The sequence below is a fragment of the Carassius auratus genome, chromosome 3 (assembly GCF_003368295.1).
Source record: "Carassius auratus strain Wakin chromosome 3, ASM336829v1, whole genome shotgun sequence".
Lineage (NCBI taxonomy): Eukaryota > Metazoa > Chordata > Actinopteri > Cypriniformes > Cyprinidae > Carassius > Carassius auratus.
Window position 1 is genome coordinate 23,927,985 of NC_039245.1, and position 19,436 is coordinate 23,947,420.

Below are 19,436 nucleotides of genomic sequence, written 5' to 3' on the forward strand. Positions count from 1 at the left end.
AGAACCTTACAGAAAAATATGACTTATGAAACCCTGCATCTTAAAAGCAAAGGTTCCAGTTAGAACAACTGCACATCCCAATGGAATTGAAGTGTATTTAAAAAAATTAAAATAACATAAAAAGTTATCATAAGAACTTTTATTCTTTAGATCCTCTGAAACGGTGTATGTTCTGGTGCTTTAAATAACCCAGAAACCAAAGCACTTATCTGAAGAACCTATAATGAAACAAAAAGAGCCATTCATGGACTTATACAGCCAAAAAGGTGTTGTGACGAACCCTTGAGGAATCTCTAAGAGGTTTTATCGCTTTAACCATATTTCTCTCTCTCTCTCTCCTTTCCTGACCTTCCCTCTGGCAGACTGACCCCACCTCTACTGCGCACACACCCAAACTATATGCATCCACTCCTCCCCTGGCACACACACATAACACAGAGTCCCAGAGCTGAGAGATTTTTTTCCTGCCGCCCCTCCACCTTCAGCCAGCCGCCTTCTCAGACAGGAAACCTCAGTTTCCACTCTGCCTCCACAGGGCCCCTCTCTCTCTCCATCTCCCTCCTTGGATTTTCATCTCCCACCCCTGCTGCTTTCCCATCATCTCTCTCCCTCCCTGAAAGTGTTTCTTTCTCCGTACAGTTCACAGGGTGCACAAACGGATGGCCCCTTTCTCTCCCCACCTCCTTATTTTCGTGAAACACTGCAATCGATCTGTTTCCCTCAAAGGAGCTCCCGCTAATGGAGCCTGAATCTGTTGTGTGTGCCACTTTTTTTTTTTTTTTTTTCAAGCTCTCCGCAGAGTCTTACTGTAAAAAAAAAAAAATTCTTTGAGAAACTTACGCAACGTTATGTAATTACCCAAAACCGAGCGGGAGGGAGAAACTGAGAAAGGATGAAGGAAGGAAATTTGGTGAGGAGAGAGAGTTAGCAGCGTCAGCAGGGGCTATGCGCGGAGAGCTGCCAAGCAGCGAATGTGGTCCAATTTCTAAAAAAGTGTGAGAGTAATTGAAAAAAGGGGAGAAGAGAAGAGAAAAAAGATACAAAACAGAGCAAAATGCTCTGTTCTTAAACCTAGAGAGCTATCTTGCTGTCTATTCCCTGCACAGGCAGCTGCCTTCTAAGAAAGCATAAATAAATGATTAAGGACACAGACTGCTACTCTAAATAGTGCTCCTCATGCAAAGTGTTCAAGAGACCCAATTTACAAATGATTCTTATAATGTAAATGACTGTTTAAGAACATGTCAAGCAATTCTTTATAATGCTCCTCATACAAAGTACCCAAGATCCACAGATGATTCACTTTAATGTTAGCATGTTGCTATGCTAACAATGCGGTAGTCTAATATATACTTTTCTTTTTTTTTTCTTTTTTTTATTACGGCTTCAAGTGCAGAAAATATGAGCAACGGATTGGGAAGAAACTCTAACTAATGCTTCTTATGCAAAGTACTCAAGAGGCACAGTTTACAAATGTTAGCATTTTGCTAAGCTAAACATGCAATACTCTAAAAGAAATACAAAAAATAAGCTTTAATAACCAGGCTTATGTGATGCAACATATCATAAGTAACTAATTGAGAACATGGGAAGCAGCTCTTTATCACAATGCTTACGCAAATTACAAGAAACTCAATTGATTCAGTTAAATGTTAGCATGTTGCTAAGCTAACAATTGAGTGCTCTACAAAACAAGAACAACTTTAATCAGGTTAAAGCAATTTTCTGGTCATTCAACCTGGCCAATTTGGTGGTCAGATAGTTTCAATAGTCTTCCTGCCTGACCAGCTAACAAGTTACCAGTTTAACCCGTGGATACTTGCTTGGTATTAGCTCGCTAAAACCAATAAAACCACTTAAGGCTGATGAAAGTAATTATTGAGGCTGTGCTATTTACTGTCTGAACCAAGTGTTCATACAGGAAATCTAGGTAGATGGAGAGTGTTAGCAAGCTAATGCTAATAAAATACTGTTCTTTAATAATAAGCCTACATATCATACATGAATCCAGAGTAAATTAATGAATTCTGAATAATCTATTATTAGCAATACTTTTCAGTATTAAATGAAGTAAATGTAGTGTATAAAATGAGCCATCTTATAAGGCAGCATAATATTGCCTATATTTTGAAACAGCCCTCACATTAAGAAGCATAGATGATGCCTTGAGTGCTGTCTAGGGAGTAGGGAGCTCACTAGGTTTTGGAATTGGAGTTCAAGAGAGCGTGAGGGAAGCAGGCGAGGTGAAGGAATAGAAAGCTGCTTGCCAGCCTACTGATGGCTCTCGGCCAGAAGTCTCAGACACTGAGGAATTCCTAGCAGAGGGTTGGAAGAGAGAAGGAGGGAGGGAAAGACAGAGAAGTGCATGTGGGAAGAGAACGTGACCTGGGAAAGACCCAAAAGGACCAAAAAAAGAAGCAATTAAACACATCTTATGCCAACCTCTGTATTGCTGTTACCGTGCTGTCAGACCATGACAAATATGATTTATGATAGCTATTTGATTAAATGTCATAACAAACTGGAAGTTAAGTGATGAAGTAAATTACTCTCTCCGCTTCAGTTTCTATCAGCACTCCTGAGAATGGATGATACATTCAAAATGCTGATTTTATTTCATAATCTGACATATTTCCAGGTCAAAAGTATATGTAAATGAGACGGGATTTAGGGCGGAGGAAAATGGGTGTGGCTTAACAGAATCAGGTGGTTGGAGGGGAGGAGTCAGAAAAGTTGGACAAAAACTCTTCATTCAAGAGTAAGAGCAAGTTGTTATATTTAAGCAAAAAAAAAAAAGATTATTATTAGAAAAGTATGGATGTATTTGGTTCTTTTTTAGTTTTCTGAACTTCAACTGCTTTGGAAAAGACCTTTTTTTTCATTCCACAGGAAAATAACAGCATGCAACAACATGATGGTGAGTAATAAAAACAGAATCCTCCTGTGTTGGGTTGAACTGTTGCTTTAAGAAAGTTAATATGGTTAATTTTGATCTACTTTTTGTTTGTTTAGCTTTTCTCCCTTCAGCAGACTGAACGTCAGCGGAGGACTGGAGACGTGCGAGGAGCATGCACAGAATAAAACAGACGCTGATACACTCTGTATTTATCGTTCCTGCAGTAAACCGAGCCGAGGGTGGGATTACGATACACAAGCTTGATTCAGGGGTGGATGAAGGTTCACGCTTGAGGGTTTTTATGTCTGTCACAAGATAAAACAGCTCTGCTAAATGCAGTCCTAACTAATGAATGGTCCCCTTTTTACTGCCTCTGATTACTATTTTAAGTGGGTCTTATAGTCGAGAAGGGCGTTCCCCTAAAAACTACTGAACATAAAAAAGGAAAGTAGAGAAGAAATACACTTGCATGACAAATCAGGAATGACTCGTTTATGAATGGCAAACGTTGTTTATATCTCATCCTATTTCACAAGTACTCTTTAAACATCACCACTTTAAATTAATATTGCACAGTTATGTGATTTGTAATGGCCAGAGAACATAAAGCTCATCAGAGGAACACACAATCAATGCCCCTTGGCAAGAGAGATGAGATTTCATCAGAGCAAGCTGTGCAAATGTGACACTTCTGTAGCTCATGCATGATTGCCTTGTTAGCTGTAAGATACAGTGCATACATACACCTGATACTGGGGCTGTCCAGGAGCCAAGGCTGATAGTCTAGAATCAGTCAAATTAAGAGGAAGAGGACTGAATGAGCCATACAGATGAATCAGTTTCTGGCAGCCGATCACAGCATCAGGGCTATATTAGCGGAGTATGTCAAAAAAAAAAAAAAAAAAAAAAAAAAACACTGTGGCATATTCTTATTATGTTTTGCATATCCATGCATTTGTTGCTGATGCATAAATAGTAAAGCTGCATTCTCCCAGTCACACTTTTTTTGAATTAGATTTTATTTATTTTAGTTTTTATAATTTTTTTATGTAGTTTTATTAAATTTTGGTTTTAGTTTATTTATTTTTAGCTGAAATAAAAAAGAAAATGATTATGATGATACAAATTATAAATAAAAATAAAATAAATATTATATTATATTATATTATATAATAATAATATTTAATTAAGTATAATACATGTTTATTAAATAAATTAAAAATTAAAATGAAGAAGTACTTTTTAATATTTTACTTCCTTTCTGGTAATGTTTATTTTATTTCAAGAAATGACAATGTTTTACAGTTTTAGTTTAAGTTAACAATAAATAACCCTAATGCATATCACTAATATACTTTTTTACTTTTCAGTAATATTTAGATTTGTAAAATTTTGAAATTTATTTTATTTCTATATTTTCTATTTTCATATTTCTTTAATTTTGTTGTTTGTGTTTAGTTTGTATAATTTTTGTTTTTAAAAGATGCTTATTTAGTTTATTTGGTTTTAATCAAAATGAGAAATGTTGCTGAAATAAAAAAATAATCATAATTTATGTCATGTATATTTGATTTTATTTCTATTCATATTTATTTTATTTAATGCAATGACTTTTTGTCTTTCTTTTTTTTTTTTTTTACTTAACGATAATAACCCTGGTGTAATGCATTTCTCATAGCTGCTTTGTTCTGAATTGCCTTCGGAGAGCATTTCACAGTCTTTATGTCCTCTGCAGACAAGAGTCGCTCTGTTCGTGAAAACGTTTGGTAGTATATCCAAAGTGACAAATTCCCAGTGGCATGTAAAGCTTTGTGAATGTGAAAGAAAGCTGCATATGCGGGGACGAAATTGAACTTGGGTTTTTGAGTGTGAGAACAGCTTAAGTCTCTAGTTTCTCCCTCTGCTTATGTAATAAACCAAAAGCATCTATCAGAGTAATGGGCTTGCTTTACGTCAAAGATATTAAGCTTCACCACTACAATCTCTCAGGCAATTTGTCTAAATGGGCATTGGTCAGCCGCTGGCTTGTGTTTTGTCCAGCTCTGTATTATTCGGGTCTGTTTCTCTCTCCCTCGATCGGTGTTGATTCCTGCCGCCTCCAGCTACAAACAGTGATGCAATCAGCAGACTCCTGCGTGCAATAAGAGAGTCTGGAGAGCGCTAGCGGGACGGGACACTCCGCACTGCTCTCGCAGAGGTCTGGGGTGGTCAGAGCCAGACATCTCACATTAAGAGCTCATTGTTTGGATGTGGTTGGGTTTTCTTGGCTAATTTGTGTTTAGGACAGAAGCGGATAGTTTTCAGTGTTTAAGCTTGAGGTTGGCATATTATTGTCAGTGTTGTTTACTTCTCTTCAAAGGTCGACTTAATCTTAAGGCATCTTCTAAATAGACAGGAATGTAATCTTGGAGAAGTGGGAAGACCAAGGTAAACAAGATCCATCCCTGACTAAAATACTCTCCAGTAAATCTATATCCTAGTCTTCAGTGAGCTTTACTTTAACTTTAGTTTAGAGAAAATGTCCACAATGACCCTCAGAGCTCCTTCTGGCCAGTCCTGGGCTCCACTGCAATGCAACTTAAGTATTATACATATATTATAGTTTGTATTCGTATTTTGAATTTGCTTTTATTTTGTATATTTTCAGGTTTCTTTTTAAATTTAGTTTAATATTTAGTAATTTTGTCATGTGCTTTTGTCATGTCTATAAGTTTTTGTATTACGAAAATATTTCCAAATAGTTTTTATTCATTTTTATTTCAGGTTTAGTTTTGTTTCAGTTCAACTTCTGCTAAGGCAACATTTCTAATTATCATTTTATTTTAGTATTATATATATATATATATATATATATATATGTATGTTTTAGTTTCAGATAACAATCATTTCTCATTAATATAAATAAAGCTGAAACAGAATAATATATAAATTATAGTCTATTAAATAAAAAATGTAAAAAAAAAAAAAAAAAAAAAGGAAATGCTGCCTTGGCAATTAACTTAAATAAAATAAATGTAAAAAAAAAAAAGACTTAAGTAAAATAAATTAAACTAAATAGAAATATTAAAAAATTATAATAGAAATGGCAAATGAACTTAAAAAAATATACGCTATAAAATAAACGCTATATTAACTGTGTATACACACACACACACACACAGAGATATATTTGTTTACTTGCACATGATGTGACCGTTAACCAACACTAGAGCATATGCAAATGTGTTGCTAATTTATTGAAATATTAATTTAAGTAACATTTTAAGTTAAGAAATTAAGACATTATTTTGATAAATATTTAAAAATAAATATGAAGGAATATTAATAATAATACTATAATACCACTGAGTCTGACTGAAGTTAAACTTTTAAAGTACATTAAAACACAGCTCCTCATAAGGCACTATTCCCAACAGAATTCCCAGCAGCGTTCCCTACAATCTGGCTGTTTAAGAAAACACCGCAGAGTTTTTTTTTCGACACAGATATGTGTCAGTGTGCTTGTCGGCTCCATGCGGTTGAACCAATTCTCCATTTTTCCATCCTAGATTTCAAAAACAGATTGCAAATGGCCTTTGACTGCACAGACCCCGTCTCTCCACTCACCAGTGAACTCTAATGGACTTCAGCGTAGATGGCGGGACTGATTATGGTCAGTTTATGGTGGTGTATGAGCATATTTCTTCTGATTGTTCCTCAGATCCGCCCCGGGACTCGAGTCTGGCCCGTGCTGAGACAGACCTTCCCCGGGGGCAGTCGAGGGGAAAGGCGTCCGAGGTCAGCGCAGGAATGCCGGGGGTTTTGGCACCTGACTAAACCCTTTTCCACTCTCTGCTGAGACTCCACGTGGATCCTACCTACGAAAACACGCCGTTCCTGTGCGTGCAATCAAACAGTATTCCACAGCCACAACACAGCGTCTGTCAGATGAACAGGTCAGTGAGTGAGTGACAAATTATCAAATACAACCAATTAAAATATATATACGATGACACAAACCTCAGTTGTCATGACATACAAGATATTCCAGAACCAATGAGGTTTCATTTAAAGTGGTGGCCATTGTGGTTTAGTCTTTGTCTGTGTGCACTGATCAAGTGGATGGGCTAATATTTCAATCTGTCTATCACACTAAGTGATTGTGTTTTGTAAAGAAGACTTGTAGGCCCCGTTGACTTTCACTGGATGGGCAAAAACAGCACTCAAAAAAAGCTTATTTTCTGTTTTGGGATTTTGGATGGAAATGAGGGTGAGTAAATTCAAGGTTTTGAGTTTTTCAGTCTACTAACCCTTTAAATATAAATGAGACTGACAGAAACTGCAGAGTTCCCACGTTTGGTTGGGGTCTGTTTGAGACTGTCCCGTCTGGAAAAGCACAGCCGTGCCTCAACCTTCGGCCTTTGGGTGGGGTGGCAAACGTCTGGCGTTTCCTTCCATCCCACAGCGTTAACAGACTCGGAGCCGCAGATTTACGGGAGCTGACGAGCGCATGGAAACTGGGCACGCTGGCCGACGAGCTTCTGCCATATTTCAGTTCTCTGTAGTGAATGTCGTGACAAACGTAAGCCTGGCCGCTCAAGGGGCTCTCGCTTTTATAAGAGACATAAAACATCCAGCAGGCAGACTGCGCTTTGAGTCCGGGCCAACACTGGGGCGCAGAAGGTACACTTCAGATTCTGGGAGGTGCCGTCTCAGACTTGCACTCATTTCCTGGATCTGAATATTACAGCAGCGCCACAAAACTTTTCTTGGACTGAAAAGCCTTGGTTGGCTGCACGAAGCAGTTAAGCCAGAATCAGGTGTAATTTAACAGGAGATGTGACTCGAGGGATGTCAGCGGTGTCGGGATCCATGTGATACAGTACTGTGCTGATTTTTTCATTTGGCCAGGACTTCGCTCCTCCAAACCCAAACACAGTGCAGTACAACAACAACAGGAAGATGAAGGAAACTCAGAACAGAAGAACGTATTAGTCGATAAACTGAAGTGATGTTAAACCAGATCTTTTTTGTCAGCCGAACTCCTTCGACTTAAAATGTTTGTTTTTTTTAATTAATAGAAAAATTAATAATTTAACAACATATTTGCATGTTCTCTGGTGCTCTACTTTTTCTTTTTAACTTATTATTTTTTTCATAGATTTTCAGTTTTTAAGATTTAATTTATTATTTGCTTTTTGTCCTCTCTTGAAGCCCAATTTGAAACCCTGTTTTTAGCGTATAGTGATCAAGGGTGCTGTAGGTGATTAATATTAATTGGTGATTAGATTAATCAATTTGTTTATTTTATTGACAGCTTTCATTTTTAACAGAAAGAATTAAAGTGTTCATCTGTCCTTCCCATTTTTAAGAATAATAATTATTTTTGTGTTGTATCTTTCTACGAAGCTTCTCCTCCCTCCTCTTGTTTTCCTAATTAAAATATTTATACACCTGATACTACTAAAATTATATTATCTGTATACATTAGAAAATAATTATTCTTATAATATTGTAGATAATGCTGTGCTTTGCATTCAGTACAGTAACATGATATATTTTTGCTAACAAAAGTCTTTATATTATCACACTTTCTCTCACGCAGTAAAATTGGGTCTTTCTCAAAAAAAATATATTTTGTCCCTCACAAGGGTATCATCGTATTAGAGCGTCCTGGAAATTAAAATCTTTTTAATTTATACCGGCAGGGTTGGACTCTGAAATGAGTTCACGAAACCAGAACCATCAAAACGTCAAACCATGCATCTCAAAACCTCAGGAAAAAGTGGAATGCCAGGGTCCGAAATGTGTGTCCAGGGACCACGATCTGGCCCTGAAAACCACAAATGAATGTTTATTGTCTTATAAATACTTCTTTACAAGTCGCTGGAGGACATAATGGACCCTGGTAGTTACTAAACCTCTGCTGATGTTGTCCGTCGTTGCTCCTCTTTCCCTTTCAGACACCTGCACACACACACACACACACACACACACACACACACACACACACACACACTTTCTCTCTGCCTCTGTTCATCTGTGTCTCTTCCAGCCTCACATGGGGCGTCTGTTTTCTCAAAGCGAGACCACCCTCCCCTCCGAGGCCTGGCAGACAGACAAGGTCAACACGACAGGATCTCCCCCTCCTTCCCTCTTTCTCTCACCCTTTATCTCCCTGCGTTTCTTTGACTTTGTCTCCTTTGTCTCCTCCCAAACACGAAGGGCCTTTCATCTTCTGTCAGAGAGAGCAAACCAGGGACAGAGCCACAGAGAGACAGGAGGAGCGTGTACCTCAATCTATAGAGCCTCATCTTGGTTTGGAGTGCAAAACAAATAATAAGATGACAGATGTACATTTCAGAGGAAGCCCGCTACAATCAGAGGCACATTTCTATATTCACCATATATGATGTTGCATTTATAGAATATGCATAACATTAACATAAACTAGAAAATATATATTGCAGTGATTTTATTGCACTTTTTTATGTGGCCATTAAGATTTCTTGAAGACGTGACCCTTCCTTCGTTTTAGGACTGAAACATTTTAATAGAGTTTCTGATTTAGTGAAGAAGAAAAGCAGCACGATAGATTCATTCCTGTGAATCACTTCAAACTGAGTGATTCAATGAATCAACTTGACTCTAATTCAATTGATTTGCTTCAAAACATAAAAAAAAAAAATCACAGGTTTTCATAAAATGTTTTCATTCAAATATTTCATGGAGTATTTTTTTTTGGCGCATATAATTAAAATATTAAGCTTTTGGATTATTTTTTGATTTATACTTAATAAATTACTTCATAATTTATACTTAATAAAGAAGATTTTTACATAATAAATACAATAAGTCTGAGTAAATACATAAATATGAAATTCAATATCATTTAAAGGTTGAAAATAATCAACATATCAACTTTTTTGTATGTTTTGGGGGAAAGAAAGTACTGTTTTTCAAAACCGCATTTTATTGCACTTTTAATTTGCCAATTAAGTTTTCTTAAAGACATGTTTCATGATCCATTCTAGTCTCGGGACTCATTTTAAGACTGAAACATTTGATTTGGTAACAAGCAGCAGTTTGGATTCGTTCCTGTCAATCACTTCAAACTGATTGATTCAATGAATCAACTTGCCTTTGATTTGATTCATTTGCATCAAAAAATGAAAAAAATAAAATAAAATTAATACACAGACAGTTTTAAACTTTCCATAAAATGTGTTAAATATTTGTTTAGTATTTTTTTATGTTTTGTTGGAGCATATAATGAAAGTTGAAGATAATATATTGTGTATTTATGCTTTATTTTTAGATGGAATTTTAGACTAGATATTTTACTTTCTTTCTTAAAACATACAGTAAATTTGAGTAAATGAATAACACATATTGTTAATCAAAGGGCTGAAAATATCAACATTTCAACATTTACTTTAGTGTTTGAGTGATTCACTACAGTTCAAAAGTAAGATTTTTATGAAAATGTTTATGAAACGAGTCTATGATCCCAAGGCTGCATCTATTTGACCAAAAACGGTTCTCCGTTTCAATATAAAAATGTAATTTATTTCTGTGATGCAGTGCTTATTTTTCAACATCATTACTCCAGTCTTCAGTGTCACATGATCCTTCAGAAATCAGTCTAATATGCTGATCTGCTGCTCATGAAACATTTCTGATTTTATCAATGTTGAGAACAGTTGTGCCGCTTCATATTTTTTGCAGAAACCATGATTGGTCCTTTGATGAATAGAACCAGTGTTTATTTGAAATAGAAATCTTTTGTAACATTATAAATGTCTTGACTGTCACTTTTGATCAATTTAATGCCTCCTTGCTGAATAAAAGTCAACATTTTGGGGAGCATTTAAGTAAAAAAAGTTTCCAAAACCATACATATTATCACATAGTACTTTCTTGTAAGGCTAAATTCCACCTAAATAATCAATAAAGTGTCTCTTTATCTAATAAACTGTTGCAGTCCACAAAAGCACCCGCAGTGAATGCACTGAAGTTATTACATTGCTAATTCACACGGTTTTTCTCCCAAAGCTATAAAAGGAAATACCCTTCTTGTTCATGGCAGACTCTGACAGTGAGTTACAATACACTGTAGAATTAACAAAAAGTACCAAAGATTCCTGTTGAACAGTCGCAGCCGTGTGCCAAAGGTAACAGACACGAGAGCAGTGGGACAGGGGGACCGGTCATATCCTGTGATCACTTCATTATGAGACAGAACGCATGAACATTCGCTGCATCTCTCTTCCAAGCTCAAGACGTGCCGCTCGTGATGTACAGCCGCTCAGTGACTGTGGGGAACAGCAGATCATGGAAAGAAGGCGGCAGTCTCGGACTCGCACACATTGACAGGAATGAATCTGCCCGGACGAGGAGCCAAGCCCAGACTTGAGAGAGACTTGTTTCTCTTTCTGAAATGCTTAGCCTCCCCTCCCTGCTCTCTTTTTTCATACGGCAGTTCGCATATTGTGTTCTAGTCATGTTATTGTGGCTGTACTGGAAGATCCAGGCTGTTGGCTTCACAAGTAAATAATAATAAAAGCCAGCTGTGCTTCCAGTTTAACCGCTGAAGCCCTTGGCCCGTTAGCATGCAGCGCTGCTTATTGCTAACAGCTTACAGTTGGAAAACAATGGTGGTGATGTGGCCCTGCGATTCATGTGGCAAAGACTTGAACCGTTCTCACGTCTCTTGAACTTTACTAGCTGTCGAGTCGATCACTATGAGTTTTTCAATGGCTCATGCCAATTTACAGTGCCAGCCACCTTTTAATTTTTTACTAGTACTTGTACCTTTTATCATCCTCCTTTTCTTAAAATAATGGTAAAGTTGTCAAACTTGGGAATACAAATGGAAATTTTTATTAATATTGAATTAAATCTCTCTTATATGAGCTTGTTCTTTGTGTAATCAACCATTGGATGAATTTTATTGGTACATAACCATTTATGCATTTTTAAATGGTCTTTATGTCCAAACATTTAGCAACTGGTAACATATGTATATTTTGTCTGTTAATATACATTTAACGCTTTTATTGTTTTATATATATATATATATATATATATATATATATATATATATATATATATATATATATATATATATATATATCAAAAATTAAACTATACACACATATATAATATTTTTTTATACAATTTTGTATTAATTATACATTTATTTATTTGTTTTACATTTTTAAAATATAGCTTCATTTTTAAATTTCAAATAAATTTAAATGATTAAATAGAAACTCATTACCTTTGACCTAAGAATTTCTTTTGGGTTTCTTTTCATGTTCTGTTAATTTATGAATTTATTTATTTCTGTCAAATTTCCTCGCGTTTTGTTGCAGTGGCTGTAGGGAGAAAGTAAGTGACTGAAAGACATAAAAGAAAACATGAAGTGGAAAGTGTGTGGACGCAGACCTCCATCTGTGTTTATTTTGGAGGGCTTGCACCGGGGCACCAGGCCTTTGGTGGCTCAGAAACACACAGGCAAAGGTGGCATGGACCATGGGTGTCTCGTGAAGGAGAGAGAAAGCGAGGGGTCCTCTGGCTGGGGAGGGACCAGGCTCTGCATAGCAGGGAGGACATGAGCGAAACCTTCCAAGAGGAAACAGTGAGGCCACGCTGTGATTAGTGGTTGCAGTTTAACTGCAGAAAAATGCACGGTCCAAGCCCAGCGAGAGAGGGTGGTTTCACTGGTCTCTGTGAGCCCGTGTGACTCTGCACTCCTCTCAGGCCTGGCCAGAGTCTGTCTGCACGGCTCTTTTCTGCACAACTGTCTTTAAAACAGCATTTTGTGGCATTTGAAGCATTTAAACAAAACGACTTTACAGAACTACAATAAACAGTCCCATTTATGTATTTAGCAGACGCTTTTATCCAAACAGAAGAACAAAAGCCACTTGTCAAAGACCCAACAATATTTGTAATATATAATGCCTGGTTTATTAGACAACTTTTCATCCCACACTCTTAAAAATAAAGGTTCTGCAAAGGAGTTTTCATAGAAATCTAATAGAAGAGACATTTTTGGTTCCCCTTTTGTAAACAGTTCTTGAAAAAACCATTTTTTCTTACCTTTTTCCACTATAAAGAACCTTTTGTGCAATTAAATTTTCTTTGGATGTTAAATGTTCTTCATGGAACCATTGATGCCAAAAAAGAACCTTTATATTTAAGAGTGTAGAAGTCGGAATCTTACCGGAATCTCTGATCGCTTCAGTGTGGAATTCCACGTTCCAGGACTCTTCCTCCGGTCTTTGTTAAATGCCCAGCTGAACTGACCTCCCCAGACCCTCTTCCCACCTTTTAGCAAATGCCAAACATTTATTCCAAGAGGATGTCAGCTGTCTCTGTCCTGAAGTAATGCAGAAGACCGTCTGAAATTCCCATCACCGAGACTATCTCACACTCTCAATGCTCTCGATTCCATGCCGAACACTCCTGAGGTTGTAAATCAAGCCCACGTGGAGGATCACGGGTGTCAGTGTGAAGGCTGAATGCCCTGTATGGGTTACAGCCTCTAAATACCTTAAGGGTTGTTTAATTTGTGGCTTCAAAAAAAACATCAAGCAAATTACTTGGTGCTACTAGATATTTAACAACCAACAGAGACACCCAAGAATGCACTTTTGCTCTGCAGACTAGCAATTACCAACAGAAAATGGCCCAAATAAAAAGTAACAGTTCACTCAAACTCTGCCACATCAAGTCTTTCCAAATCTGTGTTCAGAAGATGTTATCAATAGCTCTATTCATCGTAATGGTTAAAGTCCGATAATGTCATCACTTTGTGTGGGGAACAGACTGAACATTTACATTTAGCAGACGCTTTTAAAGCAACTTACATTGCATTCAGACTAACAATTTTCTCCTAACGTGTTCTCTGGGATTCGAACCCCAACATTGCGCTTGCTAACACAATGCCCTATCACTTGAGCTCCAGGAACACTAGAACAAATTGATAGGTAGTTTTCACAGTGACACCATAGAAGAAGCATTTTGGGTTCCTCAAATAACCTTTTTTCCAATTATTAGGAACCTTTTGTGGAATGGAATGGTTCCAAAGATAAAGGTTCTTAATTGGCATTGATGGTTCCATGAAGAACCTGGAACCTTTCCATTCCACAGAAGATTCTTTATAGTGGAAAAAGTTTCTTAAGATTATTAAATTGTTATTTACACCAAGAAAAAAAAGGTTCTTTTCAAAAACATTTCACTGAAAGTTTCTTTAGGGAATCTAATATGGAAATGAGAAATTGAGAATGAGTAAATGATGAGAGAATTTGCATTTTTGTGTGAACTATCCTTTTAAATATGGTTCTATTTCTCACACAGTGTTGTCTTGAGAAGGTTTTGCATATTGCGCACCAATTTTATGGAGCTTTTTTGTAGTTTTATGAGACCCAGCGTTTGATCATGGTGTTGTTGTTCCACTGATTCATGGGTAAAACTCTCCCAAACTTCTTCAAACGCTAACCAAACCAAGCACTGCGTTTGGTCTTTTGTCAGATGTTGTGTTTAGGCCCTTGCAGCCTGCACACATAAGAACGTGTCCTCGGCCTCACGTATTCTCTCTGTTTGACCCCACGTTTGAGTAAAGACCAGGCCGGGGCCCCTCTTTACTCACTGAGCATTAGAGAGCGTAACGGGCATGAATCCACAGAAGCGCTTCAGGGTGGGTCATATTTGGCAAACCCTTCTGAGCATCGAGAGGAACAAGCGGTATATTCACTGGCCAGACCCCTCACAAAAGTACGCCAAAGCCTGACCGTGCCAAGATCTCTGATTTCTGCAACGTTCAGCTCTGCTTTAGCTTACGGATCTTCCCTTCATGTGTGAGCCAGAAGCCTTTCTTTCCAGTATGTCTTTGAGCACATCGTGGAACAGGCGGTCCTATCGCAGAGCTGTGGGGGCGTGCGGCAAAAACACAAGTCGACGCCAGCACGCACAGCTGGAGGAGAGCACACGGTGAAGTGAGGACTCAACGGCAATGATACAAGATGTTTGCACAGCGGCATAAGGCACAAAGCTGTGTACATTCACGCACTGCTTTCTGTCAGTTTGGATTTCACCAAGGAATGACATCTGGCCAGTTTGGGTCACTTTAGGGGCGTCTCAGTGCAATTTCAACAGTGATTTTATAAACAAAAAAGCACAAGATGAAGAGGTCAGATGTCATGCAAACCATTGGACAAACTACACCAGCTTGGGCTTCAATGACGGCAATCACCTCTCAAACACAATCCAAGTTCAATTAATAAATCAACCCCAAGCACAAGCTTTATTCAAGAGTGTTTTTGTCTGAGATGCCCCTCTCGCAGTTGGTTGACTATGTCCTGGCAAGCATCTTCTTTATCAATGGCTCCATGTGTAGCAGCCAGTGAGGATGGGCTCTGTTCCAAACCACATCTCAATGTGCTCACAATTAAGCGCAGGGACACTGGAATCGCCTAATTGGATGATGACTGCTTTATGTCCAGGCCTCAGTCTCTATGGACAATAACAGTAACCTTGCCAGAATGCATCATATATGGATCCAATGCTTCATTTTTGTACTCATGCATCCTTTTCCATATTAAGCATTTTATTTGAATCCTGCCTCATAAGGAGTATTTATTGTCTAGAATATGAAAACGACAACCAACTCATCACATAATGCTAGATTTATTAGGTGCTTCCAGGCATTCTGTCTGCTATTTTAAGTGCATTAGTGGAAGCACCGTTTCTCTTTCTTAGGAGGCACTACATGCATCAAATCCTAAGAAATCACACAGACCGGGGGCATAATCCAAGAAAATAGAAAATAGGTCAGGGTTTTTCTGCTACCCTAAGTGACTGTGCTCGCTGGACAAAACTAAATATGCAAGCTTATATTGGCATGGCAATGCACTCCAGATCAGTGATGCAAATTACAGTGCCATCTGAGTTCATTAGACTAGCTTACCTTCTGTAAAACCTCCTGGATGTGTTATGGCCCAGCCCTGGTCTCCACCTTAAACTTTCCAATGGGGATGTTTGCTCCAAATCCTTTGGATTGCAAAATAGGGAGTCAATTTTTAAGGAAGGCCCGGCAGGTTATGCAAAAGAACCTGTAAGACACTGTCACCAGTGGCTGGATAACCTACTGCTGTCTGAGAGCATCAGACTGTTGTCTGGACACGCGTGACACTGTTCGAGAAAGAAGAAAACTCAAGACATGCGAGATAAAAAAAAAATTAAAAAGGCGTCAATCCAGAGCGAATGCCACGGATTTAATAGTTCATGTCAGTTTCAGGCCATGAGGATATTCTCATGAAGAAGAAACCCGTTGAATGCATGTGTGTGAACACAGTGTCCGCACTGTTATTATCGACTAGATAAGAATGATGCGCTACAAAAACAAACAGAACCCGATCGGAGTGATCGTTGTCTTGGCATCAAGGTGCATCGCTTGCGTCCGGCGCTGGTCCAGAGGGGGTTTAATGGGTGGTCGTGCGCAAAAGGCGATGGAGAGGAGACGTCCTCCTTTTCAGCTTCGTGTCCGGATGGTGTCTCCGTGTCGAGTTCGCGATTTCCTCAGGTCGTTTCCAGTCCTGGGGCCTCGGTGTTGTCCTCGGAGACAGTGTGTGGTGAGGTGGGTCTCCAGCACCCGGACGCGAGGCTGTCCGTGTCTCCTCTCCTCTCCTCGGGCGTAGCGGGCGGAGGATCAGCCCTGACTGACTGTGGCTCTGCCAGCTCAGCGCATGTGTGCTGCTCCGCCCCATCCAGCGCTCAGGAGGCCGGCCTGGGCTCCCGTCCAAACTAACTCCCTCCCCTTCTCCCTCCACCGCTCTCAACTGTTTTATTGGCATGATAATAAAGCTTTTATCGCCGAAGCTTTAATAAACATTACCTCCTTAGACCCTTTCCTCAGATCTATTCATTTTGGTCTAGCATAGTGGACACTCTAACTTAATTTCTTTGAGATTATTCATATTAATATAATATAATATAATATAATATAATATAATATAATATAATCATACTTGCAACATGTTTCTTTATTAGTGCATTACATCATGTAAACATCATATATTTTGAAGTTAATTAAGCATAATTAAACATTAAAAATTGTATTATATTTTATATTTATATATTTCTGAAATTTTATATATATATTTTATATATACTTGTATATTATAATCAATTCACAATTGTATAATAATACTGATAGAGCTCATATTGAGAATGTAATATAAAAATGAATATTTTAAATGGCAAAATATATAAATATGTATTTAAATACAAAGTAAATTGAAGAAAAAATGTAGTTCTGTCAGCTATATAAATTAATTGGTTTTATTGAAGTGAAGAAATTGTATTTAATAATATGAATCAATCAATCTGGCTACAATAGTCACACACACACACACACACACACACATACACACTAAACAATTTTAGACTTCAGAGAGTTCCTTAAGGTAACAATTATATGTGTTCGCATGTTACACTGTTTGTACATTATTTTAAGAAACACGTGAAGATTTCATCTCGCAGGTAAATATGAGTTTTTCTTGATTTCAGCTAAGGTTTTGTGGTGGCCGGCGACTGGAACTTTAGTTGTAAGTAAGTATGAAGTGAACATTATCCCTGAGCTGGATGTGTGTGTGCTAGATCTGAAGTGAGGGACCACTAGATGGCAGCTGCCCGAAGCTGAACTGATGCTCAGCGCGAGCACAGGAAGAAGAACTCAGGAAACTCAGGTCTTATGTTTGTACATATGAGAATTGTCTATTTTAAGTATATATTGATGATAAACAGAGGATGCTGCTTCTGTTTCATCTTTTAAATGTTCCTTTCTAAAACAGCCTGCCACTTATACACACTCAGAAAGTCTTCAGTTTTGTGGACATTCACACAAAGACCATTAATCAGGTGGCTATAAGTACACACACACACACACAAAATTGAGACGCCATGCAGCATTTGACCCATGAACCAATTTACAAAAGATTACAGAAGTGTTTTCTCAGCATCACATTGATGAAAACATTAATTTTTATTCAATTTATCACTCAGTGTGTTAATTATGTATTACTATATCTTTAGAAGGCTTTTTGTCTGTCAAACACATAAACATGCACAAATTCACATTATTCTTTAATAACATTTCATGCACTTTCATCTGTTATATACGTTTACTTGATGCAAGGCATTAAGTTTATATTTAAGTAACACATTGGCATGTTTACTGTTCTCTTATTTAATAATCACATGCTGCAAGATGCAGTTACACAAATAAAATATTTCGTTTTATTTTAGTAAGTATTTATTTATTTATTATTATTATTCGTTTTTCACTAAACTCTCGAACCCCAGTTTGGGAAACATTGACATAATGTTAAATTATTTTGTTAATAACAACAAATGTAATATATTTTCTTCTATTTGCATTTTTATATCCTTTGAGATTATCCTCTTTAAATCAATGTGATAAACAAGTCAAAATCTAAAATACCTGTGCATTAGCAGCAGTTTTAATGTATTAAATGTTAATTTATTGTTCTTTTTTCAAATAAATAAATGATCAACCTCCGCAGATATATATATATTGTTTAATATATGTATTATTATCCACATTTCATTATTTATATCATATGATGTGTTTTTCTACTTTATATACATTTACCAAATGCTATTGATTTCAAGGGGTTAAATGCAGTTTTATGCAGAATAATTCCCCAAAACAATCCCCACTTCGAGTGTGTGTGTGTGTGTGTGTGTGTGTGTGTTTGTGTCAAACGATTGATCGCAATTAATCACATCCAAAATAAACGTTTTTGTTTACTGTATATATAAATTAAAACACATGAATGCATATATATATATATATATATATATATATATATATATATATATATATATATATATATATATATATATATATATCATTATTAAAAATTTGATAAAATGTTTTATAAAAATTTAATTTGATTGTCATTGTATTATGATATACATAAATATAGTTTTACATTATATTGTATATATATTAATATATATACATTCAATTTTTCTCATATTTTATATGAAACACATTCAAAGTGGACATTCCATTCAGATCAGATTTATTTGTATAGCGCTTCTCACTACAGAGTGTTTCAAAGCAGCTTCACACAAACAGTTATGCAGAACTTGTCAGAAATATCTCAACAGTGTCATTTCCTCCGTCAGCTTGTGTTCGTATATCACAGCTCATGCTCGTGCTCGAGCTCGTGCTCGCCCTCGGCATGTGGTTGAGTCACCGTCAAACACATTTCCGGGTTCTTCATGACCGCTCCCATTTTGTCTGTGTGTGTGATTTGTGCTTCGAGCATGCGATTAGGTAACTCCTGTTCCTCCTCCTACAACTACAACTACTTCCATGCACCCAAAATGGTGTTTGAGTGCCCTCTCTCTCTCTCTCTCTCCTCGGGTTGGTGTTGTTGTTGTAAAGCCCTGCCAGCCTGTCAGCTGATCCCTCATGTTTCACCCCCAGACTAGTCAAAGAAAAGAGCCTTTTTACATCCAC

The 19,436-nt window shown here is 37.3% G+C and overlaps 1 protein-coding gene across 3 annotated transcripts in view; it reads right to left on the reverse strand.

The window, feature by feature from the left end:
* Positions 1-16,697, reverse strand: part of glis2b (GLIS family zinc finger 2b) — a 30,822-nt gene extending 14,125 nt beyond the window's left edge. Inside the window, exon 1 of one of the 3 annotated variants that reach the window (XM_026215683.1) lies at positions 15,852-16,697. The gene's annotated coding sequence lies outside the window, so the exon portion shown is untranslated. Of the gene's footprint in view, positions 1-6,502; positions 8,401-15,851 lie in introns of those variants that run through there. The other 2 variants (XM_026215711.1, XM_026215702.1) reach the window with 2 other exon arrangements.
* Between the last annotated feature and the right edge of the window lie 2,739 nt (positions 16,698-19,436).